General features: G+C 39.9%; 1 long non-coding RNA gene across 1 annotated transcript in view; it reads right to left on the bottom strand.

Annotated features, from left to right (window-relative positions):
* Window positions 1–27,977, bottom strand: part of LOC117979080 (uncharacterized) — a 1,348,572-nt gene that overhangs the window by 997,569 nt on the left and 323,026 nt on the right. The window contains exons 7-8 of the long non-coding RNA XR_004669720.3: window positions 8,620–8,936; window positions 2,157–2,269 (exon numbers count right to left, since the gene is read on the bottom strand). This is a non-coding gene — a long non-coding RNA (uncharacterized LOC117979080). The remainder of the gene's footprint in view (window positions 1–2,156; window positions 2,270–8,619; window positions 8,937–27,977) is intronic.

Below are 27,977 nucleotides of genomic sequence, written 5' to 3'. Positions count from 1 at the left end.
CCAGTTCTTAGGAAATCTAGACTAATATGGTTATCTCCCTCATTCTCAGTGAAATAGTCATTGGAAATTATTCTGTATTTATTAAATGATTTGTTTAGAAAAGAAGTTTGGAAAAAGAGGGAGACTTCCTTGGGAATTAAAATGTGTGTTTGTTGACATTCAAAACATAAAAGATTATAAAATTGATATATTTTAGTGAATATATAGTTTCCCCACCTAGCTTATCTTCTAGTGCTATATTATCATTCATGACCAGCGCATAGTTTCTATTCAGATTGATCAGACTTTCAGAACAGTTGAAGGAAGTAGCTTTCCAGTGATTCTTCAACAGGACAACATAATACATTAGAAATAGTTGGAATTTGGAATTAGATTAGTAGTTGAATCCCAGTTCATTTATTTACTAGCTGCATAGCTTAGAAAAATGTTTTAAGCTCTTTGAGTCTTGGGTAAAATAAGGTTATAGATACTTCCCTACAGTTCTTTGTATGTATGTATGAGTGTGTGTGAGGGCAAAGTGAAATAATAAGTATAAAGATGCTTTATAGGTGCTTACACTTTCCATTGATGAAACACCAAGAGGCAAGACTGTCAAGTTCAGATGTACTATGGCTGGAAAAAAAGTGAAAAAGTCTGGAGTCTTTTCTAAATCCTTCTCATCTTTGTTTCATATTCACTCCCCAGATAAGAACCAGGGTGATTTTAATAGCACATTACTCACCTCATCTCTTCCTTTATTCCTTATCTTTCCTCAGAGTTCACCTAGCTTCACAGGAAAGTCTAAAGGCAGTGCTATGGGTTGAATGGTGTGAACCCTAGACTTTTCATCCCTTTGCCAATGCCAGCTCCAAAACTACCATGCTCTCCCTGGTTATCAACTTCCTAATAGACCACCCTTTTAAGCACTTGATGGTTGCACATGGTTTCCATTTGTCCTAAGTGTTGACTTTTAAATGCCTTTCCTTTTCTTTTTTTTTTTTTGTCTTTTATAGAATCAAAAGGAAAAAAGATTTGAAACCCAGCAGCAGGACAGTGTTTCTGATATGCACTGAATGGCTTTGTCATTTTCTTCACTGTTTTTAGGCTGGCTAAGATTTAAACATAAAGTGTCTCCTTTAAAACATCTCCACTCCTTTAAAACATTATTCATCAATTAGAACACATTCAGCAAGACCACTGACACTTTTCACACCATGAATTGGATTCTCCTTGTAATAGAAAACTAAACCAATATCTTATTGTCATATCAAATTCAGTTATTTTTGCTCAAGTTCAATTTAGAACAAAGGTCAACTGAAAAACAAAACAAAAGCCAAATAACAACCAGAAGAGAATTTTAAGTTGAGACAGCATGTCGTGTTAACTTGCTAGTAACTAACTGGCCATGCCATCCAGGACTTAATATTTATTCAAAGTTTTCTGTGATATTGTTTTGTACTGAAGAGGTCCTAGCAGGTTAAAGAAAAGGGTACTCGCTCCATGCTGGGGGACAATGATGGTGAATTCTGGATGACAAATTGGGTCCATGTAGATTCAATCATTTCTTGTTCAAAAACACCTCAATAGGTTCTTTACTGAAATTTTATAAACAAGTCTTCTGTATTCATCTCCCAGGGCTTCCATACCAAATTATCACAAACTGAGTGGCCAACAGAAATGTATTTTTCACAGTTCTGGAGGCCAGAAGTCTGAAATCGTGGTGTGGGCAGGGCTGCTGCCTTCTTGGACCTCTTGGGGAGAATCTGTTTCATGGTTCTCTCCAGCTTCTGGTGGCCATGGGCCATCCTTCCTGTTCCTTGGCTTGTTGACACATCACTCTGATGTTGGCCTCCACCTTCATGTGGGGTTCTACCTGTGTGTCTTCTCTGTTCCCTGTGTCTTCTCTTAGTCTGATAGTGGATTCAGAGCCTGCCCTATTCTAGTTTGATGTCATCGTAAATTACATCGGCAAAGACACTATTTCCAAATAAAGTCACATTCTGAGATTCTGGGTGAACCTAAATTATGTGGGACATGACTCAATCCAGTACAGCTTTTCTTGGGAAAAATGAAAACACATGACTGGAATATATGCACAAAGTAATTCTACCCACTTTGATTCTGCCATGTGGTGGAAAAAAAAAAATGCCTTGCCTTGGTAACTGAAAAGTACTCACTGCAGTGGCTGTAGCTTTCTTTAACTCCTTGTGTTGACTGGAAGACCACACTTCTAAGTGACTAGGAAAGTTTCCCAGGCCTGTATCCTCTCTCTCCACCGCTCTTACTTTTCCTGTGGCAACAAGAAGACAGAAAGACTGATGTCAGGTTCTTTCTCAGACAGGACATTAAACTGCTGGGACTCAATAAGAGTCCTCAACTGTGTAGTTCCACCGGCATTATCTCCAAGGGAACCCAAATAATGAATGACAGTGCCTTACATAGTACTAGTATAGAGAAAGAACTGGATTTATTCTTACCAAATCTAAATATGAGACATTTCTTTCAAGAAGGACCTTATATTGGGAAAAAAAAAAAGAGTTGAGTAAATTGGCAGATGATCTGGTAAGAAATGACTCAATTTACAAATACAGTTGAATGAGAATTTCCCACACCACTTTCATGGAACAAACCCTTTGTGTTGCAGAATCAATAATCCATGCTAAGGGTTTAAATGGAATTCATCTGGTCCCCATATAAAATATGCTGATTCTGAGCAACCTCTTGTGCCTAATTCCATATTCTTCTAATTTACTTGCCTCTTTACAGTTTTAAACATATTAGAGATCACAAGTGTACCAGTGAACAAATAGTAATAATGATATCTACCATTATTTATTGAGCACCTACTGTATTCCAGGCACTGTAATTTGCATTCATCATATATTACTAAATTCAACCTCACTGTGAGGCAAGAGTTATTATCACAATTTTGTAAATGAGGAAATTTAGGCCTTTAAACACCATGTTTTTTTTCCATCATGCTACACTGCCTTACTATTCCTGACATAGATATGGGTGAGTTGTCTTATAAGGCCTACTCAAAATACTGGCCCCTATCTCATCAGGATCACAAAGTTAATAGTTTCTAATGTAACATTCATATCATTTGTCAAATTTTTGTTATTCCCTTGAACAAAAAGTGAATTACTTAATCTCTCCAAAGCCTCAGTTTCCTCACCTGTCAAGTAGGAAAAATAATGCTCATCCTCCAGGGTGGTCATATAGAAGGTTGTCATAAGAAGAGTTCAATAAATTGAGGTTATTATGTTCACTGTGCTTTAGCAACTGGTCCACCCTTCAGAGAGGCTACTCTCACACCTCTTTCCCAAAATATCATGTCACAGTCATCACCTGTTCCTGAGAGCAGGGTGTGCAGGTGATAGGAGATGGAGCTGGGAGAGAAGGGGCTTAGGGCCACAGATAATCTTCCATAATTTCAACAAGTTCTTGAAATCACCTTGTGAGCATGTAAATTACTCTGTCCTTCTACTCAAATTTCCAGATGGTGCTGAGTTAGGATAACTTAGAACTCACAGCTTCTGCTGCTGGACAGGAGAGAGGCAGCTGGGGGCAGACAGCAGGACCCCAGCCATATATATTCAAGGCACCTCCAAGATCTAGCCTAGTGACTTCTGTATTAATTATACAAATAAAGTACTCATTGAGAATAAATATATTGCAACAGTAACCTGCAGCAGGAAAATTTTGTTCACTGATTTCTCAGTTTAAATCTATAACATATGAAACCCTCTGCTCTCACAGACTCTTAGATTTGAAAAAGACTTTAGAGATCATTTCATTTAAAAATAAATATTGACTTTATGGAGAGGGTAATTAGAGCTCATGATTAAATGATTTGCCAAAGATCACATAATTAGACAGAGCTAGACCTAGAAACTCAGTTTTAGTTATTTATTTTTAAATATGAAGATAACCTCAACACAGGGTTTCTCAACCACAGTGCTATTGACATTTGGGGCTGGATGATAATTTGTTGTGGGGGGACGTCGTGTGCACTGTGGGATGTTTAGCAGCCTCTCCCTGCTCAAGAGATGCCAGGAACAACCTCCAGCCCCTCAGCATCACAATCCAAAATGTCTCTACACGTTGCCTGTGAGTAAAATTGCTCCAGTTGAGGATGACTACCTTAAGACTTATTCTGGAAATCAAATGAAATAATGAGCATGCTTCATAACGAATTGTTGCTTAACAAACAATGAAGTGTTGGACATTTACCAGTGATTATTAGGTCCAGGGATTCTGTTCCTGAGTGTTGTTTTCACTCTCTCATGCAGGAAGTACTTGGGCAAGGGTGAGATAAACCCCCGGTGTGGAAAAGGGAACAAGAGAGTTCATAGAGCTCATGTGGCCTTTGGAATTAAACCATGGGATCAACTCAGAATGGATGAGATCAGATGTCTACTATGCCTATTATACCCTCGCCTATTCATCTTCAGTCCATTAATTCTCAAGCAGCCCCTCTTCAAGGAAGCTTTTCTGAAGTCTTCACCCTGGGTCTGGGGTTGGTTGCCTTCCTCTGTATTCCCAAGCTCCCTATACATTTCTTAACTGCTGCACTCACCACATTGAGCTATAATGATTTGTTTATGTGCCTGTCTCTCCCTGTAGACATGGGTCTTAGAGGAAATGATTGTGTTTTATTTGTCTTTATATACTTACCAACTCATGCAATGCATGACTTAGAAGATGATCAATTAATATATGATGAATAGGTAATAGAGCGATGCAACGATTTTTAAAAATAAAATGAGTAAGAGTTCTCCCTTCTCCATATCCATGCCAGCATTTTTTATAATCGCCATTCTAACTGGGGTAAGATAATGTCTCATTGTGGTTTTGATTTGCATTTTCCTGATAATTAGTAATGTTGATAATTTTTTTCCATATACATGTTGGCCATCTGTATGTCTTCCTTTAAAAACCTTTATTCAGATATTTTCCCCATTTTAAATCAGATGGTTTGTTTTGCTATTGAATTATCTGAGTTCTTTATATATTCCAGATATTAACCCCTTGTCAGATGAGTAGTTTGCAAATATTTTCTCCCATTCTGTAGATTGTCTTTTCTCTCTGTTGATTGTTTCCTTTCCTGTGCAGAAGCTTTTTAGTTTGATGTAATCCCACTTGTCTATTTTTGCTTTTATTGCCTGTGCTTTTGGAGACTTGTCCAAAAATTTCTTGTCCAGACCAATGTCATAAACATTTATTCTATGCTTTTTTTCTATTAGTTTTAAATCTCTGAGTCTTACACTTAAGTACCTAATCCATTTTGAGTTGATTTTTTTGTGTATGGTAAATTGTGTATATAGTATGTTGGTGGTAATGTAAATTAGAACAACTGTTATGAAAAATAATAGGGAGGTTTCTCAAAAAACTATGACCCAGCAATCCTACTACTAGGTATATATAACCAAAGAAAATACAATCAGTGGCCAGGCACGGTGGCTCACGCCTGTAATCCCAGCACTTTGGGAGGCCGAGGCAGGCGAATCACGAGGTCAGGAGATTGAGGCCATCCTGGCTAACATGGTGAAACCCTGTGTCTACTAAAAATAAAAAATAAAATAGCCGGGCGTGGTGGTGGGCACCTATAGTCCCAGCTACTCAGGAGGCTGAGACAGGAGAATGGCGTGAACCTGGGAGATTGAGCTTGTAGTGAGCCGAGATCGTGCCACTGCACTCCAGCCTGGAGAGTGAGACTGTGTCTCAAAAAAAAAAAAAAAAAAAAAAAGCAGAAAGAAAGAAGAAAATACAATCAGTATGTCAAAGAGATATCTATAGTCTCATAATTATTGCAGCACTATTCAAAATAGCCAAGATATGCAATCAACCTAAGTGTCCATCAACAGATGAACGGATAAAGAAAATGTGATATATATGCACAAAGGAATACCATTTGTCCATAAAAAATACTGGAATCATGTTATTTGTCATAGCATAGATGATCCTGGAGGACACTGTTTTGCTGTTGTTGTTGTTGTTGTTGTTGTTGTTGTGACAGAGTTTCTCACTGTCGCCTGGGCTGGAGTGCAGTGGCACGATCTCTGAAGAATATTGTTAAGTGGAATAAGCCAGCCAAGAAAAACGAACACTGCATGATCTCATGCATACACTGAATCTAAAGAAGTTAATCACATAGAAGTAGAGAATAGAATAGTGGTTACGAGAGGCTGGAAAGTGTAGGGAACTGGAGGGATAAGCAAAGATTGATCAATGGGCCCTAGGTAGAGTTAGATGGGAGGAATAAATTCTGGTGTTCTATTGCACTGTTGGGTGACTATGGATATTGCATATTTCAAAATAGCTAGAAGTGAGGATTTTGAATGTTCTTACCACAAAGAAATGATAAATGTATTAGGTGATAGACATGATAGGTACCCTAATTTGATTTTTCCGCAATGTATACATGTATCACAACATCACACTATATCCCATAAATATGTACAATTATTATGTGTCAATTAAAAACAAAATAAAATGAATGGTAAAGCTTTAGAGATACAGAGTCCATTTACTTTAGATTATGAATAGAGCAAAGAGTTCCCAGGCCAGGCAAATAATTTTCTCTGAATTTAGCTGGACAAAGAAGAAAGTCAGCAGGCAGCTGCCGACAGCATCAATTCAAACAGTGTTCTGAAACATCTCTGAATAAAAAAAAAAAGTGTGCACGTGTATATTATAAGATGAAATTAATCTATAATATTCTATTTTATGGAGGAGTATGTGGTTATAGGGAATACTAGTTAAGCAAGGCTCAAGTAATAATAGATGCTCTCTGAACTCCCTTCTTAGGAAGATAGATCCATTTCCCTGCTGTGTATTATTTAGCCAAGAGGGATAGGCAAGGTTGGACCAGAGAGGAACCCCCTGGAACAACAGAGGCTGAGCACAGCTGTTGGCTTCTACTTTTATTGCCTCCCTAACCCACCTCACGCCCATGCAGAGCTCAATTTCTCCTCTCAAGAAGTGGTGAGCAACTATTTAAAGAATATCATTCTAGCTGGACTCAGTGTCTCACGCCTATAATCCCAGCACTTTGGGAGGTCAAGGCAGGTAGATCACTTGGCCAGGAGTTCGAGACCTGCCTGGCCAACATGGTGAAACCCTGTCTCTAACATATATATAAAAATTAGCTGGGCATGGTGGCACATGCCAATAGTCCCAGCTACTCAGGAGGCTGAGATCATGCCACTGTGCTCCAGCCTGGGTGACAGAGTGAGATTCTGTCTCAAAAAATAAATAAATAAATAAATATTTTGAAGCAAGACCAAATCATTGGCTTGGCCCCAGTTTTAATGTAATTGGCTGTATTATCACAATTGAATAAAGATCCTGGGATTGTACTGGGAAGAACATAAACAGTGGAAGGTCAGGAAAGGAAGAGCTAGTGAGGGAGACTTTAAAGTAGACATCCAAGGGTCCTGTGGGCCAAAGGTGGCCTGTTGGACCCTTAAAAGCATTTATCATCTTGACAGTGGGCATGGTGACTAAGGCTGATGCATGAAGCCATACTCAATTTACTCAATTTATGAAACTACCAGTCTTTACCCGATTCCAAGTTTACTAGCAACCTTGACTTCCTGTGTACTTTGTCTACAGGGAGTGTATTGTTTAGACCAAAAAGAAGAGTAGGCCTGACTGACAGTTTTCTTTTTCTTGGTAAATGCACAACATTGTTCCTGGTTTACATAAGTAAATTTACTCAGTAGGAATTGACCTTCCCAAATATGATCAACTCTGGAACATTGGTAAGTTTGAGTTTCTTGACCTGTGGGACTAGAAGGGCTAGATCTGAGACTTCTGTGGTTTCAGCAAAGTAAATACCAAGCGGTGAGGCCTCACCACGGCCACTCTTATTCTAATGTCACATCTGTCCTTGCCAATGCCTTTATCTCCACTTTCTCCATGGAACACTAAAATATCCATCCTTAGGATTCAGTCCAACTGTTTCATAACAAACTGCAATTATAAACTCCTACATGATGTCACAATAGCATCAGTTCAATCATGATTTTCTTGCCAAGTAAGCTCCCCTGAATGTAACTATGATTGTTTTTCTACAGAAACCACTCCATCTGGGATGCATGGGCTCCGAGAGAGCAGTGCATCTCCAAATCTGACAGACATCCAAGACAATTCACTCGAAATTTTGTTGTCATTCTTTTTTCTTTCTTCTTTAAAGTGCCAGTCCTCCCCAAGATTCTGGGAAAGGTTCTGATTTTGTCATTTTAAATCTGTTCTTTCTCTACAAATAAGATCTATTCATTTGCAATTGACAAGTCTTGGAAAATACAAAAGAAAAACTTAGACTGGCTAATGCATTTTTAATATTTATGGGCACAAAGCATATGTGTGTGTTTGGTCTACTGCCTAGTGCTTGGTAGAACTCACAATGTGAAATAACAGTCACTTGAAAAACCTAAAACTTGTAAGGAACAGAATAAACACTTTCCCAGAATACTCTGCAAAATGGTTAGCTCTGTATTACCCTGTGCAGGGTAGATTTGGAAGTGCTGCATAAAGCTGAAATAAACACCTGAGTTATAAATAGTGAGATGATCAACGCAGTTGAGTAAATGTTGAGATCCAGAAACATCTGGTGAGTTTTTACTTTCTCACCTGCCATCTCTCTGCTGTCGTCTTCTTCCAAACAGTGCTCAAATTGGTTTCTTCTAAGCTGGGGGGAAAGAAAATCTCCTGAGCGGTTCAGCAAATATCCCAGTGTTGCTGACAAAACCAAATAACGATTAGTGCCATCTCTTCATTGACAATTGCTGCCTCCGTTATCAGGGTCTGTCAGCTCACTCCTCTCAGGTGTGCATGCACGTCTGAAACCTGTGTCTCCACCCCTGCCATTCGCTGGGTGCCTCTAATGGGCAGCAGAACATCTTTGTTACTGTGCCTCAGCATGGAGTTGTCAAGGAAAATGGCCGTCCCTAGGAAAAGGAAAGACAATAAAGCTTCAGTCATAGGATTTTCACAAAGGCGCAGCCACTTTCAAACCCAAACTACCCGAAGTAAAGGCAGAGCACAGCTGCACCTTCCCAGTGATGGGGCCCAGGAAGTGTCAGCCACATCTGTTAGCTCCTGTTTGGTTTCGATAGCAAACCTGCCAGAGTTCTCCATCAGCAGTTGTTCAGCCCCGCTGAAGCTGTCATCTCACCGGTAATTGAGCTACCTATGATGCTCCACATCACACTTTATTGGGGGAATATAACACTGTGGTGGAGAGTGTTTAAATATTTTTCCCATGGAAGTCACATAGTAACTATTGTGGCTGAATTCTTAAACTTCTGTTTTGTAATGATTGCTATTTGTATTGCATTTCTTAATTTATAAATCACTCTCCTATACATTATCTTTTCATTTTAGTCACCAACCAGTAAAAGGTGACTATTATTATATAAGTGCAGAAATAAAGAGGATAAGTAAAATTTGCCTGTGATTACTCAAAAAAGAGAGAGCCAAGACTCAAATCCTGGACCTCCAATTACAAATCTTGCTCTCTTCCAATCTTGGAACTTATAAAGTCTAAGCAATAAGAAGGCACAGCTCAGCAGCTGGGGTTCCCAGGTTCTAACTTCATTTGTTAGGCCTTGTACTCTCCTGCAAAAAATTATCCTGAAAATGTCTAATTTGGACCTGAGATATTTTTGAGGATTACTGAATCTGCACATTATACAATGTATACAGGCACACACATGCCCCCTTAACATATATATGTGTGTGTGCATATTAAACTATTGAGCTTTTAAAATTTTCTCAAGCAAAACCATAATAGACAAGTTGGAAATCTGTATAGTACTTGAGAACGAAGATGAGAGATGTGTGGCTCCAAGAACTAGGAGATATAGAAGATACCAGATCCAACGTAGCTGCTCCTGGACCAGATCTTACTCAATGATGTTGGCACATCCAAAGAAAGAATATTCCATTTTAAATGAATGGTGAACACAAAAAACAAACTGAGAAGGGAAAACTGCCATTACTCTGGTGGGGGGAGAAACTAGAGGACCATTCCTTGCAGGGAGGTGGGTGTCAAAATGCTTCGCCCAGCAAATAATAGTTGCAGCAGGCTTGGTGCTGTGTCTGAGTCTGCAGAGATAAATGAGGCATGGAGGTGTTTTCCTGGAGCTCACAGAAAATAAAGCAAGCAGCTAACAGACCACTGTGGTGCAGTGTGATAAGTACAATGAGAGGGGCACTCAGAGAGCCATGGGAAGCCAGCAGACGGACGTCAGTTCAATCGGAGCATTCCAAGGGTTTAAGAAAGAATCTAGGAACAGAAAATTCTGGGAAAGGAAAACAGTAAGTGTGTCATGAACACAGTATAAGGAATAAAGAGCATTGATCAGATCTCTGTGTCTGGAGTGAAGGGTGCTTGGCAGGAAGTGATAAGAGATGGATTTAGAAAGATAATCTGATGTTGGTCATGAGGTTTTCCTACTGGACACCAGGCACGGAGGAAGGGGTGGGGATGGACAAAAGTTAAGCCTTTTAAGCTTAAATTTAAGGGGTATCATCAAATTGCTTTTTAGGAATATTCTTAGCAGCGCACTTAGGATGACTAGAATTGGGTGAGATTGGGAGGCTATTTGCAGCAGGTCTGAAGAGATACGCTGCAGGTTTGAAGTCAGGAGGTTGCACTAGCAATGGAGGAAAGCGGCTGTGAGTGAGTGACAGTGTGGTGTAGCCACCCAGCCTGGAGGCTCTGCTGTGTCCTTTCTGCACTCAGACCACATCCACAGAAGCCAAACTGGGCCCACTGAGCTGCCTCACTATCTTCCATCCTGGACCACAGTGAGCCATGCCAGGAATGGGCACCTGACTAAAGCTGAACCAGTCAGAAGGCTTCTGCAAGACTTTTCAGCCTTGAGCTGGGGGAAAGAAACTCCTTTACCTATTAAGACCTACAGCAGGCAGCAGACATTTCTCCCAATGAGAAGTGACCTCATTACAGTAGGTGAGAATAAAAGTGACACACTGAACACAACAAGGGTCCAGAGATGGAAAACAAACTTTTTGGATTCAGATTCTACAATCCCAGATACGATAAAACCACATCAGCCTTGGGCATGCCATCGAGGCTGATTATACCCTCCTTTTCTGCTCGTTTCTTTTATTTGGGATTTAGTCATTTGCAACTCTTTTAGGTTCTTAAGTTAAATACTGGGAATGAGACGAAGTGGGACAGAACTGGGAGACCTGAAAAAATGGAATTATGGGACACAGAAACAAGAAATGTGGCTGGTGCATCAAGCTTAATATAGAGTATATCAGGGTTTGGCAATTTCTTTCTGTAAAGGACAATAGTAAGTATTTTAGGCTTGGAAAGCCATACGATCTCTCTTCAACTACTCACCTCTGCTGCTGTAACATGAAAGCAGTCAGACATATGTAAATAAATGACAATGGCTATGTTTCAATAAAACTTTATTTACAAAGACAGATGGCTGGTCAGATTTAGCCTGTAGTCCATAACTTTCCAGCCCCTAACCTGCACAGTTTACTTTCTTTTGCATTAATTCCAAGCTTATCAATTACTCTCTTTTTGCCAAGTGTAGCTCTCACATTACCTTAATATTGAGATGAAGGGGTATTATGGATTAAAGGGACAGCCACCTTCTTACCTGGAAAAGGACATCTCTGATTATCTGTTTAAAATTTGGCATCTCCTTTGTATACCAGTCTTTCAGTACATGAGTGAATATTTGGCCCCAAGTGTTAGCTATCTGTGGATATACGAAGAAAGTATAGGTTCTGGCCCCAGAAGCCTAGGTACCAGAACCCAGGTGATGTCAACTTCATTGAGGCAATGCCCCCAGAGAGGTGGCCTGCCTTCTCCTCCTCATGTCCCCTCTGCCACACAGAGGGCCACCTCCTCTCTTGCAAACTTTATCAGAGATTGCATTGTAATAGAAACAATGTTCTTAGTGACTTTGTAAGAAGCAGCAGCATTAAGAAGCATCCTGATATCCTATTTCCTATTTCCAAGAAGTTGAATTTACCCCCTGCCTACTCTTTCTTACACTTTCTGTTCCATCTTAATGGTTTTGACCTTCTGTTCACCCTGTTTCAAACTGTTAAAAAGTGCCAGATGCTAGATTATTGACTTTGGGCATATCTCTTAGCTTCTCTGAATGCCATGTGCCCATCTGCAAATAGAGGAACTAATCTCTATCTCACAGGGTCACTTCGAGAGTTAAATTAGATAACAAATATGAGAATGTCCTTCACTGCAGTGTCTGGCCTGTAGTGCTCAGTGCACACACCATGGTCCTGGAGGGCAGCAGGTGAATTATGCAGCCTCCATGGTCCTTGAACAGAAGCCCCCATAGAGAGATGCTCAAGGATTATTCATTCAATAGGTTGTTTTTTCTGCACATGTGGTCTGGGACCCACTGGAACAGGATTGATCTGACACCCTGCATGACTCTGAAGAAGAGAATCTAGGGAAACCCAGGCATGAGTGCTTTTGTAAATAAATGTAGTAACAGATGGGTGGAGTTAGATATTTTGTCAACATAGAAATCACTTTCCCAAAGTGAGTTTCCCCATCTAAGGATAGCACTCTTAATTTCTACAATTAAAAATACCTGCCATATGTTAAAGTCTCTTTTGTAGCAGCTTTTAAGTGAAACTGTACATTCTCCAGAATTGTTTGGTATGTTAAGGCAATTGGAATTCAACAAGTCAGGAGACCTGGATTGTGGTTCACCCTGCCCTGGCTCTCAGCAAGGGGCTCTGACAGCGCACTCTCCACTCCAGACCTTATTTTCTTGTGTACAAGTGCACAACTAGATGATTTTTAACACCCTCTGTGTAGTCAATGTCTGACTAAAATATACTGCATTGCATAAAGATGAGACTGAAGAAGAGAGGAACTTTCAGAGAAAGATCCTGTGCATGTCACTGTTGCAGTGGAGTATGAGGGTGTGTATGTGGGAGTTAGGGAGGATGTGTGTGTTCGGGGGAGGCAGGGTTCAGAAGGGTATGCAGTTTGGGTGCAGCCTTCCTAGAATCACCCAGTGACTTAGCACCATGTTCTCCAACTTTGGAGTTAGAGAGGGCAGTGAACTCCCAATGAATATAGCTCAGATGCCTTGTCAGTGACCATGCGATGCCATGACCTTCAGAGCCAGGCAGACCTGGATTCAGATCACAGCTTAGCCATTTATTTCCTTTGTGAACTTTAGAAATTTATCTAATCTCTCTGAGTCTCCGTGAACTCATCTTAAACATGGACATCATATACTGCATACTTTCCAAGGTTTGTATGATGATAATGCGTTTTGAATGATGGCCCATGTCACATGACAGGCCCTCAACAAATGCTAATGATGACAAATTCAGTGCTGTGTCCACCCCTTCTCCCACTCTGCTGCCTGCTCTGTAGTCTGGGTGCTCACTGCCTCTTACCTGGATCATAGCATTAACCTCCTAGTTGCCCCCCCCACCAAAGCCAAGCTCCCTCCTAACCCAACTGCTTCTCTATAGCAATCTCCCAAAGTGTGCTTTTATCCTTAAAACTTTTCACTAGTTTTCCACTGCTTAAAAAATAAAGCCAAAACCTAATAATATGGCAAAATCCTTTTAAAATCTTTTAGCCCTCATGCCGCCTTCATACTAACCCTATTTTAGCCTTCCTAGGCTGCCATATTTCCCCACAGAAGCCAAGCTCTCTCACTTCCCAGCCTTTGTTCAAAGTTCTCACCCCTGCAATGTCATCACTGTCCTTTATCACTCACAGAAATCCCATTTTTTCAATAAATAGCTTCAAGTAATTTCTTCAAGAAATATTTTCTCAAGCTAAATTGTCACTTCATTCATCCGTTCACCATTCAGTGCCACTACACATTTGTTGACTATCTGCTATGTCAGAAACCATGCTTGTCAATAGGAATATAGAAATTAATCACCCATCTCAGCTTTTGAGAGTGCCAAGTCTGATGCCAGACAGGAGAATGTGGTCAGCCCATCAAATGCCACATGGTAAATACCACCATGGAAACATATACAGGTTATCTTCGTGGGGTCCAGAGGAGGGAGAGAAAACTCTGCCTGGGCTGGCAATGAACGTTGTCACTCTTTTTCCGTAACTTGGCTCTGTGTCCCCACCCAAATCTCACCTTGAATTGTAATCCCTATAATCCCCACATGTCAAGGGTGGGACCAGGTGGGGGTGATTGAATTATGGGGGCTGTTTCCCCTATGTTGTTCTCGTGATAATGAGTGTGTCTCATGAGATCTGATGGCTTTATAAGCGTCTGGCATTTCCTCTGCTTGCACTCATTGTCTCCGCTGCCACCCTGTGAAAAGGTGCCTTCTGCCATGATTGTAAGTTTCCTGAGGCCTCCATAACCATGCAGAACAGTGAGTCAATTAGACCTCTTTTCCTTATAAATTACCCAATCTCGGGTATTTCTTCATAGCAGTGTGAGAATGGACTAATACAGAATTGCGTAAACTGCCTTTTAGCACTGACTTGATTACTGTGATTGTTTATATGACTGATTCCCTCACAGATATTGGAACTTCTGGAGTGTGTCCCTCTGAACCCTGGCCCCCCAACATAAGGTCTGAGTGTGCTTGAGTGTGAGATGGTGCAGGATATTCTATCCTCGGCAGTCAGGGAGTCCCTTGGGGACTAAAATGGTAACAGAACTGGCACTTGGCTTTAGCTAACCTCCAGGTCAAGATAAAAGCTGTCACATTAGCAACAATATTTAGCAAAATGGACCAATGCCAATGACAGAAACACCCTTTTCTGTTTCAAATGGCAAATCTGTTTGTTTCATCATTAAGGAAGGAGATCAACCTAAATTCCAGCTTAGTTGATTTCACGCCACACTTGGCAAGGGCGTTGATAAAGCCATCTATCTGTGCGGGTCTGGTTGGGTAGCCGCAGGTTTCTGACAAGTACGCAGAATGACATCTTATACAAATATCTTAGCCAGGGCCAAAGTTTCAGGAGACTCACTCCTCAAACTAACAACGCTTCCATGAAATTTCTCTGAGACTGATTAAAAACAATGACAAACAAACTATGAAACATTTTCAGCCATTGTCATTATATACACTATAATGTGTACAATGGTTCACAATTTACAAAGTATTTCCACACACCTCTTTTTATTTGAACCTCACAAATTTTAAAAATACTATACCCATTTTACAGGAAGTGACACATAGGTGAAGTGATGGGTGCAAGGCTACGCAGCTGCATAGTCCAGGCACTTTCTGCAAGCTGAACACACTCCTTGTGCAAAAGTGAATATCAGAATACAGAGATCCCCGATTTCTTGCAACACCCAATGTCACCCAAAGCTACAGCTTCCTAACTTTTGACTATATTTCCAAGTAAAAGTTCACTTCCAGTGCTGTCCCTACAAGCCATCAAGGAGAACTGGAGGTGCTGATATCCCAAGGAAATGACAGATGCCTTTAAGATCTAGAAGGCCTCACATGAAAGGGAAAACGGACTGACTTATTGTGCCCTCAGAGGCTAAAACTAGAACCTAGGAACCAGTAACAGGCAGACAAGGCTGAGCTCCACCTAGAGAAGTCTCTTCTATGTTTACAGCCAATGACTTTGACAAGTAGCCAGCTCAAACTGCTGAGATGCCCAGGCATCCTGTACCTGGGATTCAAGCATCAGCTGGGCCTGGACTATGCACTCTTTTTAAATCCATTTGTCTACTGGGCTTCTGGGGTCCTTTTGTTACAACCTATTGCCTGTGGAATATAACTGCCTCTGCCTTCCTGGGCCTATCAGTCAGAGGAGGAGTCATCAAAAAAGCCTTTTCCTCTTATTGCTATCTTGGTGACTCCAGGGGCAGGTGGACAGCAAGGCCATCCTTCCATGTTCATGTTCTTTTTTTTTTTCTCTCTCTCTCCCTCCCTCCCTCCCTCTCCCTCTCTCACACATACACACACACACACACACACACGCACACACACACACACACACACCCCTCCTGTATCTCCCCCAGGTAATCAAGTGTTGGATTATATAGGTACCAACAAGCCTCATCACCCACATGTTATAAAACAGCTCACAAACTCAGTGTCATTCCTAAAAGAATATCAGCCTCTGGTCCACAAATAATTCTCCTGCTTTTTAAAACTCATATGTGGCCGGGTGCAGTGACTCACGCCTGTAATCCCAGCACTTTGGGAGGCCAAGTTTGGGTGAATCACCCGAGGTCAGAAGCTCAAGACCAGCCTGGCCAACGTGGTGAAACCCCATCTCTACTAAAAACAATTCAAAAATTAGCCTGGCATGGTAGCCGGTACCTGTAATCCCAGCCACTCTGGAGGCTGAGGCAGGAGAATTGCTTGAACCCGGGAGGCAGAGGCTGCAGCGAGCCAAGATTGTGCCACTGCACTCCAGCATAGGTGACAGAGCGAGACTCTGTTTCAAAAACAAACAAATTAAAACATATATATATATATATATATATATATATATATCTGCTATTGATTCACCTTGGCTTCAAAGAGTTAAAGAAACTAATGGCTAACAGAAATTACTGAGTTTGCAGGATGGCAGATAAGAAAAGACAACTTGCTGTAACACTGAAACTCCATCTGCTTATGAGATAAAAGAGCTGGGGGCAATCCGATAGAACCAAGATGGCTGACTGAAGTTTGTGCAGAACAGTTTGTTGATGTCACTGCAAGAGAAGGAAAAATAATCTACATAATAGAAAGAGGAAAAAAATGTAAATTCCACATGTGATGAATTTACACATGTGACCCATGAGTTAACATGAAGAGATAACTGTATATGCCAAAAGACATTTCAGACCTCCCCTTTCCTTCCACCAGTCACCTGCTAATCCCAGTAACCACCCCCTAAACCTTTTCTAATAAAATTACAGCCTTAAAGCTAGCACCGGGAGACAGATTTGAGGTTGACACTCCTGTCTCCTTGTAAGTCAATTTTTAATATAAAGCTTTTCTTCTCTCACAAACTCCATGTCACAGTATTGGCTGCTAGTTCATTGGGCAGCAAGCCTGCTTTGCTTGATAACATCAACTGAACTTGTGTTTTATCAGTTCTGTACCTTTTATCACAAAAATTAAATGATAATCTATTACATGTTTATGTCAAACAAAGAAATTTATATGAACGATGGAACATTATTTGTCCCTTTACTAATTGCCTGCTGTACATCAGGCCCTATGCCAGGAACTTTACATACATTATACCAATTCTCATCCCACAAGTTATAGGGTGCCCCACCCATTTTCCAGAAGTTCACAGAGATTATGTTCCCTGATAACAATAGAGCTGGAATTCAACCTTAAGTCTGTCTGACTGTAAAGATGGTCTTATTCTCCATGCAATATGCTGCTGCAAACATTCCTAAATGTATAGCCAGAAGTTAAGTTTGGATTCCAAGTTTTATATATAAAGGCCACTTTTATTTTCAGAGTTGCTATTAAGAAAAAAAATAGCGTGTGGGAGGAAATATGACTAGAGAATGAGGTCCCGTCACCAGGTTGTATGGTTATTTATTACAAATGCTGATTTTTTTTCTCTCTTTCCATTATTTACTTGTTCAGGGAGCTAGAAACAGGAAAGCAGCCCTAGCGATTCAGCAGTTATTTAAATAGAACAGTGTGGGGATTGTGTACTCAGTCCACCATAATTGGAAACTGTTCCTACCATGCACCAATATTTCAAAAGCAATACAACCCAATTCTCTGACCCATGAATCAGTTTTCCCTTCTACCAGCATGAAAGATTGGGGCCAGGGAGAACTGGGAGGAAGATTTCTTTCAGGCACAGATTTTGCAGAAGACAGCTGACAAAGAAGAATCTCGTTAACTGAATTTTAATTAAATATTAGATTAAATTAAATGCATGGCACTAGCTGTGCTCACATGCTAGAAAACACACTCTCTATTCTGAAAACTGAGTCACATACCTCTCCAGCCAGTTGTAACGGTCCCTGTAATTCAGTGTCTGGAAATAAACTCACTTTGCTACAATTATTATATCCCAGCAAGATTTCTTGCTGGCAAAGTCATTGCCTTTCAGATTCATGTTAATTCTCCCCTGCTTCAAACATAATAATTTCAATTCAGGTATCCCTGGCTGCCAATCTCATCTTTGGGGAAAATGAAATTATGGGTTTTGAAACTGAGCAAACCTGACCTTACTATATTGCACTGGATGGAATACTTTATTTTTCTAACCTCAGTTATCATGTCTTAAAACTGGTCATACATTGAATGGGCATTGAGAGATTAAAGGAGGTGATGTATTTAAAAGGGCCAGCAGCATCTGATACCCAGTGGCTACTCAGTAAATACTATCTCTGCTCTTTCTTTATTCTGTAATTAAAGATGCAATGAACATTTTTGTGTCATAATCTTGTTTCTCTCAACCATATATAAATGCAAACAAATTTTCATGATATGTGTACCTATATTCCAAGTGCTTTACATTTATTATCCCGTTTATGCTACATTGTGAGGTTGTCAGCATTATCTCCATTTTACAGATGAAGAAACTAAGGCTTACCAAGGACAGGTATGTTGCCTGAAGTCAAACAGCAGGTAAACAGCAGAGCCAAGAATCAAACCCAAGTCTGTCTGTCTCTAAAGCCTATGCTTACTTATTCTTTTAAAAAATCTTCACTCCAGCACAGCAATTCTCAAATAGTGGCAATTTCATACCCCAGGAGATATTCAACAGTCTGGAGATGTGTTTTATTTCTTCAACTGAGAGGAGAGGGGCATGTGATGTTACTGGCACCTAGTGCTTGGCCAGGGATGTTGCTAAACATGCTACAAGGCACACAGCAGCCCCCCACAACAAAAAATTATTTAGTCCAAAATGTCAATAGTGCTGCTATTGAAAATCTCTCCTCTGGCATTTATCAAAATTGGTCTTGTTTTAATATAAGTGAATGTAATATCCTCATACTTCTGAATTTAGATGTTCATTCTTTATTGATGAGCAGGCACCAGAAGACTGTATTTTTCTAATCCTCTGCAAGGCAGAGATTTTCCCACAGTGTGCTACATGTTCATACTGTCAGTTTCACTCATTTCCGCAGCACAGTGTCTACAGTCTCATGGTTTCCATGGTAAAAGGTCTATCTGCTGTTTGCTTAGATCATTTTTTGCTTGTTCATGCCATTTTGAAAACACTTTTAAAAATGAAACTGGCAAGGTCAAATTTAATATATTCTTCCCTCTTTTTCTCCTACTCATTTTTTCTTGAATAAAAACATACAGCATGCCTCAGAATTTAAATGGTTCACAATATCTATAAAGAGTGCACCAGTTCTAAGGAATGCTGGAAATGATTACTTATTTTTACAAAGTTATATCTTACTAGATATAAGGTTCTTGGGGCTCTAGTTCCCTTCCCAGCTTCATTTGACAGACAAGGACATGGAGACCAAATAAACTGTGATCTACCCAGAAATAAACAGCTAATTAACACAGGGCTAGACCAAGAGCACAGGCATGCTGACTCTTGCGCTGGTGTTTTCTTCATCACGCACTTGGGATTTTATGTTGCAAAATCCAATCAATATACACACACTGGGGTGTGCAGACTTGCAGGCATGCTCACATGCACACACACACAGACATACATTTAACTGCATTTTGCCTTTTTGTCTTTTCAGAAGACTTCAAATAGTCATGGTTACCAACCTGTTAACTGAAAACCTAAAGTTATGATATAACTGATCTCTGCTCTACAGAGGGGCTAAGAGGGAATAGAGGCTTTAAACCACTTACAGTCCAAGATAAGAGATTGAGATACGCAGATTAATTACTCCAGACATCTGAAGCCCCCAGTTGGGTTTCTGGCATTGAATAAGCCTGATATAGTATGCAAAGAGTGGCATGAAGCTACTTTCTATCTCTCATCCCTAAGTACCTCCCCACATTTCCTCCAAGGTTTCTTCCATGAAACACAAATAGGACAGACATATCACCACAGGTTCAAAAGACATCAATGGCCTCCCATTTCCTAGATCAAAGCTAACATTTTCAGCGTGGGTATAAGCTGGTCTTACATATCTAGCCTACCCTAGATATACACCTGCCCCTCATCTTAATGTCTAAGAGTTTCCCAGAAGGTTGACTCTCGTAGACACTAGGACAAGTTCCTCTTGACCTTCCATTCTGGCCCCTGGGTGAGTCTCACTGCTTCTTCCTCGGCAGCCAATAATGTCTACTAACATCACTGGCCTCTCTGGTACCCTCACCTGGAACAGAGGGAGGGATCATTCTCCTTAATTTCCTCCAGCAGAACTTAGACCCCCATTTTCTTAAGAAGATATCACTGAAGATCAAGGATCTAAATAAACAAAGAAGATAATTTAGCAGCTTTTAGAAGTGGTCACTCTTAGGTCCCGAAACAAAAACAGAGCCTCAGAATTAGGCTCAACTCTCACCTAACTTCTTGTCAGGAGCCAATTATCCCTTTACTCAACACACTTTCTCAGCATCTCCACATCTGTCAGTTTAGGCCTAACTCTTTCTCCACAGGTAGATAAGGAAATCTTCCCTCCCTACTTCTAAGAACCATTTCATTTCCTGCTCCAGGATGATCAAAAATGAAATGATCCATTCCTACTATGTATGTCTCAGCCAGAGAGATGTAATCTGACCACTGTCCCTCACTTAAATAGGAAAATGGCACTTGCATATGTTAAAGTTTCAAAAGTTTGGATTGTCCATTCACAGCACCATGTGGCATCAGCCATACTCAGTCCAGTTCCTTGTAGCTGCCTTTCCTTCAGCCTGAGAGATATGTGGCCTGACTTTCACCATGCTCTAGGGGGAAAACAGGCTGTCTATTCCAAAGTCCTTATTTCACGTGAGGAAAACGAAGCTCAGAAAGGGCTTGTCTAAGGCACCCAGCAAGTCAACAGCAAAGCCCAGACTAGAACTCAGGTTGCCTAAATCCCAATCAAGCATTCTCCTTCTTTTCATATGTTCCTGAAATCTCAATAATGGAAAACTTTAATTTTATATGACTATAAATACACATATTAGTAGTCAGCAATGGAACGGATATGAAAACCCCAGGAAAGCACTGAACATATGGAAACTAAATCTGGGTCACAATATTCCTTGGGGACCCATCATTTCTTGGTCTCAAACATAATAACTTAAATGGGAAGGTAAATTTCAATGGCAAGGGTACAATACACACTGTAATTGATCTAGAAGATGTATTTAGAAGTTGTTAATAATGCATGTAAGATGCTGAATATTATTTTTCTCATTATACATATTTAAGAACATATCTTTTTTTGCTTTTTTTATTATACTTTAAGTTTTAGGGCACATGTGCACAACATGCAGGTTAGCTGGAACATATCGTTTTTAATAGCACAATATATTACACTGTTATCAGCTCATATAAATGACACTACTCACCAGTTACATGAAGCCCAAGGGAAGACATATTTTCTGTGTCTGAAATGATCATAAAAGCAACATTCTAAAATGAAAAAATAAAGTCCATTCTGAAAGACTTAAGAATTAGTCTTAATTCAAGGTCAATCTGTCATCTCTTGTCACAAGAACCTGTATATAGTCCATTTATGTTACACAAAGTTAATTTTTCCATGTGACTTCCAGGGTTAGTTTCCTGCCTTGCCTTTTTAGTAGAGTTTTACTAGCAATAATCAAATTGGAAATGTCTATCCTTTATTCTTTTCAGGTAAAGGAAGCCTTTGAACAGTTTTAGATAACATTCAGCTGCAGGTTTAAAAAAGAAACAAAAAAGAAGAATTAGCAGCCACAGTAGTGCTAATTAGCTTAATTATAAAACTTGATTGAGTGGTGTTTGGTCAATAAATTTGGAGCAAATACTACTCTGTCCTGGAAGAAACCACCCCCAATACTATTTAGGTAGGCTCTTCAGACAAGGATGTTCACTGCTTCAAATCTAGTGATCAGAAAATAGTTGTCTTAGTTCGCTTTGTGGCTGCTAAAACAGAATGCCACAGAGTGAATCATTTATAAAGAAAAGGAATTTATTTCTCTCAGTTCTGGAGGCTGGAAAGCCCAAGAGCTTGGTGCTGGTATCTAGTGAGGGCCTTCTTGCTGTGTTATCCCATGGTGGAAGGGCAACTGAGCACAAGAGACAGAGAGAACACCATGGGAGTCCCTTTAATAATGACTCACTGTCATGAAAACTAACCAACTCCCATAATATCAATATTAATACATTCATGAAGGCTTCACCTTCATGATCCAATCACCTCTTATTAAGTAAGTCCTACCTCCCAATACTGCCACATTGGAGATTAAGTTTCTAGTACATGAAAATTTGAGGAACACATTCAAACCATAGCAATGGTTGTACATAAATTTATATATAGAAAAACTTTCCCTGAAAAATAAGTCCCTCATTGTCAATCAGTTGAGGGAAATACAGAGGAGAGCAAAGAGCCAGACTCAGAAGTCAAACCCTTGGCTTGAAATTCTCAAACCACCATTTACCAGCTGAATGACCTGAGACAAATTACAAATCTTTCCTGAACCTCAGTTTTTATATTCATGAATGAGAGGAAATAGGACTGTATTCTACCGCTTTTGGAAAGACTAGAACCAATGTATTCCCTGTTCCCCATTGTTTGACATATAGTATCCACTGACACATCTCAGCTCAATTCTGAGGAGAAAAACAACTACCCTATGAGCAAATGGAGTTTTTGGAGTTTTCAGTAAGGCTGTTTATAACACCTCATGTCCTTTGGTATCATGCTCCCCCAAAAAGGTTTATTTTTTTAAATCTAGAAATTAGGATCGTGTTTAAAAGAGAAACTCTAAATTATTTCTTTGATTCTTTATTTTTAAGAACCTTCATTTCACTTTTTTAAATTCCTCTTCCCAGATGAAAAATTTCTGGTAGTCCTGAGGACCAAAATAACTTGTCATGTCCAGGATATCTGAAAATATGAGAGGTCAATCATCGCCTGCCCACAGATTATGATATACAAAACCAAGGGAGTGATCTGAAAAGAAATGCCATGTAAAGAAGTCAAGTTTAAGTAACTAAGCAGACTATCCACACAGCTTGTCAATCTGAGTGTGTTAGATATCAAGCTTATGAAAAGTGGAGAGATCAGACTGGATATATAAGTGTTTGAACTGAGGGCTAAATAGGAGGCAGAAGCTGAGAAGAGAAGCTTCAGGACTTTATTTCAGATACCTACAAATTGAGTGGCCAGGGAGCAGCATGCCAATCCTGACATAAAATAGGCCAAATAATTTGCTGTAGGATTCTTTCAATGTTTAGTTTCTCAAACGGAATTAAAGTATTTTTTTAATTGTTTCAAGTTCAAACAATGGAAGAATATGTATTAACACCTGTTAGAAATATGTACATCTTTTCTTCCTTGTTTTGATGCATGCTCGGCTATGAACAAATCATTCAGCAACATGACATATCACTTGGAAACAGGGCATCTTCGCTTGGTTCAAGTCTATTTTATAGTTCTAATCCAAAGATTGCTTAACTCCAGCAAATTGCTCAATCAGTATAGGGACGTCCATAGTCTGAGCACATTAGGTTGACTAAGAAGCAGGGTTCTAAACTTCAAGATGAGATGGAATATGGCATCTCATTCTGTAAGTTTAGGGAAGGAAGAGTTGACTTGACTTCACTACAGTTACTGCTAGAGTTTGATTGATCTGACCCCTCCAAATTTTGTGTTGAAATTGGATCTCCATTGTGGGAGGTAGAGCTTAATGGGAGAATTTGGGTCATGGGGCCAGATCCCTCATTAATAGATTAATCTCTTCCTTGAGACTGGGGTTAGGTGAGTTCTCACTCTATTAGTTCCCAAGATAACTAGTTGTTAAAAAGAGCCAGACACCTCCCCTTTCTCTCTTGTCATGTGATCCCTGTACATGCCAGCTCCCCTTTACCTTCTGCCATGAGTGGAAGTAGCAAGGTCATAGGCTACTTCCCAATCTTGAACTTTTCCAGATATCAGAATCATGAGCCAAATAAACTTCCTTTTAAAAAAATTTTTACCCAGCCTCAAGTATTCCCTTATAGCAACAAGAATGAACTAAGACAGCCACCTAGGACTCTTGTCTTGCCTGTGACAAGACAGACTGTCAACACTGAAGGGATACCACTAAGAATGAATCTGGCAGAAATCTACCAAGCTCCCCTCATTCCCATTCTCTGCAAGACAAAGTTCAAAATTCTCAACCTGGGCATTCTAGATCCTTCACAATCTGGCCTAGGCTTCCTTTTTAGCACCACTTTCCTCCACTTACTTTTCTTTTTGCTCCTGCTTTTAACTAGTCACTATGTTCCACATGGGTAGATGTTCCTGCACTTCAATGCTTTTGCTCATAATGCTGCCTCTGTGTGGCATTTCATCCCAGAATCTTTACCCATTTAAAATTCATTTCAAATGTCCACATAGTCATATATTCATTCAGTAAATGAGTATTTATTGTCTAGTGATTGCCACTCTATTGTTCTGGGCACTGGTGACACAGATATCAATCAGAAACAAGAAAAACAAATCCATACACATGAGTAGCTGTCAAAAGTAGATGATGTCTCCCCGAAGGAAGTGTTTTCTCTTACTCTGATTTCCAGGAAGAAGTCATTGCTCACTTTTCTGAAGAAGAACCACACACATTGATTTTGCTGCACTCCCAAAATGCTTTTTACTCCAAACTTCAAATTAGAGCTATTTAGCCCATCCTAGAGTTTCAGAGTAAAAAATCTTCAGCATCATCCTACTGCCTATAAAGAAAAGTCAACTGGCTCATTCTCAGGAGAGCATATCACCCTACAAAGAAGGGTTAACCCTTGAATATGGATTCTATTTACCTAGGCACCTGATTTTAATTATAGATAACTTCCTAAAAATCCAAAAGTGAAATCTATACTAGTATTATATGTATCTAATTTATTTTATTCCCCTTTGGAAACCTCTTAAAGGTATTTCAAAATACCACATCCCCGCCCCTCTTCACTGTCTCTTCCTGCGTTTCTGCCCTGCCTCATCCAAAGGGAAGTGTCACTAACCCTTTTTGATTTTTAAGGAAGTGATGGTTACTGCTACTAATGTTCTTCCAGGTGGGTGATTTTCCAGTCCTCTCAATTTTTCCTCCAAAAGAGAAGATATGGTGGCCACAAGAATGCATCTTACAGGCCTCCAGCTATAGGGAGAGTTATTGACCCAAAGACTCAGTCACTGAGCCTTGAAATGCAACACAGTGTTTTCACTGAGACCAAAACTCCTCAGGGCTGCTATGCACCAATTTTGGACTGCACCAGGGCTATAAAATTAAGGAGGTGCAAAAAAACTCAATAATTAGTATAGATGGTATTTAATCAAAATTAATGCAAAAAAAATCTATAATGAAAAAATATTAAAATTTAAAATAAATGTTGGTATTACTAATTTTTCTTTTGTTTAAGCTGACACTTGGCTCTGCAAGGATGCAGAGTGCAGCAGGGCTGCTATGGCAAACAGTTCCTGGGAGACACAGGACACTGTGTCAGCTGACTTTGGCCCAAGGACTGTCAGCTTTGCTGAAACTCCCTTAGATAGCATAGCATTCTTGTACATTTCCACCCCACCTTCTCTTCTCTATTTCATTCCAAGTCAGACTTGCATAGGGGTCTATTATCTTGGCCTTCCCTGGCTCTGCCCATTTCTGCACAGGCATTTCTCCTGATAAAATGCTTTCACATTTAATCCTCTCTTTGTGTCTCCTTCTTAAAAAACCCAGACTAACACAAAAATAGAAAAAGTATTTCTTACCTTAAGGGTAGGATTGAAATTAACATTTACTACCCAAGCAGGGCCTGGCAACCTGCCTGCCTGAAGGGGCCAATATTCTCTGTCTTTACTTATCCATATAGAGGGAGACTTTTCTGAGTCAGGGTCCAAGCTCTGAGATAAACATGTGCATGTGTGTGTGTTGGGGGTGGGGGGTGGGTGGTGCATAGACATACAAAACACACATGTATGTATGTATGTATACATGTATAGTACATACAAGTTTCAAATGGTAATGTCTTCTTGGAAATTTAAGCCTTTTTTAAAGCAGAGTTTTGGCGTTTTGTTTTCTGATGAACGGACTGCATTTCTCAGCTAGGACTATATACCACAAATATCTAGATTAATCACTAGTTTATCACTAGCATAAAGATTTTACTTTTAAAATACTAGTGCTACAAAGAAGAGACTAGGTGAGCAACATCAAACAGATTCTTTTGCATCATATTTTAAACCACTTCCAATGCTAAGAAGTGTATCTTGGGACCCCTTGGATATATATGGTTTGTCCACGACCTCTTAGAAGCTGCTGGCCACTATTTGGTGTCAAGGTTGGCCCTGGACATAACTGCTCGTCGTTGATACAGACTTCAGTGGCCTTGACTGTGTGTTGAGCCACTGAGGTAAAGGGAATTTTATCAATAAATGCTTCTAAAGGAATGAGGCTGAGGCAGAGATTTTTAGTTGCCTACCTATATTCAGTTCCTATTCCCTGCCTTCCAAGCAGAATCCCTCTCCAGCTCTTCACTCTTCCCACTAGCCTCATGTGCCCCAGGAGAAGGAAAGCCCATTCTCAAGTCCAGGAGTGGTTTTGCCAAAATGTTCAGAAATAGATGTAAGACTCAATACAGGGCAATTTTATCTAAAGAAAAGTTTAAAGTTCTAGAACTTTCCAGAAAAGTTCTTCCTTGTTCTTCTGGAAAAATGTCTGGAAGTGACTCTATTCTTTCTCTAGACATTGCCAAACATGGATATGAGAGCCCAACCTGAAAACAGACTGAGACAGAAACCAATCCGAAGAGAAAGGTAGTGTCAAGAGAGGCAGAATGGAGCTGGAGCCACACCTTATGCAAATTTCGAAGCCTATCTTTCCTCTATACTTCCAGATATGTGAGCCAATAAATGTATTTAATGCAAATTAAGTTGAGTTTTGCGTTGCTTTCACTCAAGAGCTTTCCAAATATTATAGAGAACCTTATCATATAAAAGAATAAAACACTTTCTTGAACTAAGACAGAGAGAAACTCAACGGAAGTAAACATTGGAATTTTTCAGTCTCTAAAAACAAGATTTAATCAGATTCAAAGAAGAATGATATTGATTCATAAAGGAGGGGAAAAGGTTTTCTGTCTCCGCTTCAGAACAATTTTTGTGGGAGAGTAAATGAAAAATGAAGAGTGACATTTTGATTGAGCTGGAGGGAGAGAGCAGTTTCCTTTTGAGAAAGGTTGTAAGCTTTCAGGCCAGGCTCAACAGAAATGAAAAGGGAGAAGAGATAGTCTTCGGACAGCACTTCTCTTAAAAATAGAAAAGGAGGCATTGCGGCCATTACTCTAGCAGCATGGGAGACTCAGATCCAAAGAGACCTAGCAAATAAAAGACTTCTTATGGTTGAAATGGTAAAAATATCATACCTCTATCGTCTTCTGAGTTCGAAGCCAACTGAGAAAATGAAACAGAAATTAGTTATAAATACAAAAATATTAGTGTTACTGCTAAATTATCTGGATTGGAGAATACAGCTTTGAGCTTGGCCACACATTCTCTTTATTATATTCCTGCTCCACACGCTAAGTAATTGAACTTACATACTCAAGCACAGGAAGTGCATCTGGATAAATTAACGTGTCCTGCTGTCCCCTTCCCTCTCTTGCAGGGACAGAACCTGCCTCTTGCAAGGTTTTTTACAAGGAAGAACAGAACAAAAACTAACACTCATTACTGTCAAGACAGCTCCTCAAGAGATAATGAGACTTAGGTATTGGAAAGAGTGTTACTATTAATCACCTTAACCTTGCCTACATGAGAAGGGGGAACCAAAGGATGTCAGACTCCCAACATCCCATCAATGAGCTCAATCATTCTTCCCCAATGTAGGAAGGCCTAGAGGAATGGCCAGGGAGCCTATAAGTGCTATTCTAACCATGCCTCTGAGGTCAACATTTCCTC

This window comes from Pan paniscus, chromosome 12 (genome assembly GCF_029289425.2).
Source record: "Pan paniscus chromosome 12, NHGRI_mPanPan1-v2.0_pri, whole genome shotgun sequence".
NCBI classification, from domain to species: Eukaryota; Metazoa; Chordata; class Mammalia; order Primates; family Hominidae; genus Pan; species Pan paniscus.
Note: the sequence above shows the minus strand (reverse complement) of the source record. Positions and strands in the feature narration are given on the sequence as shown.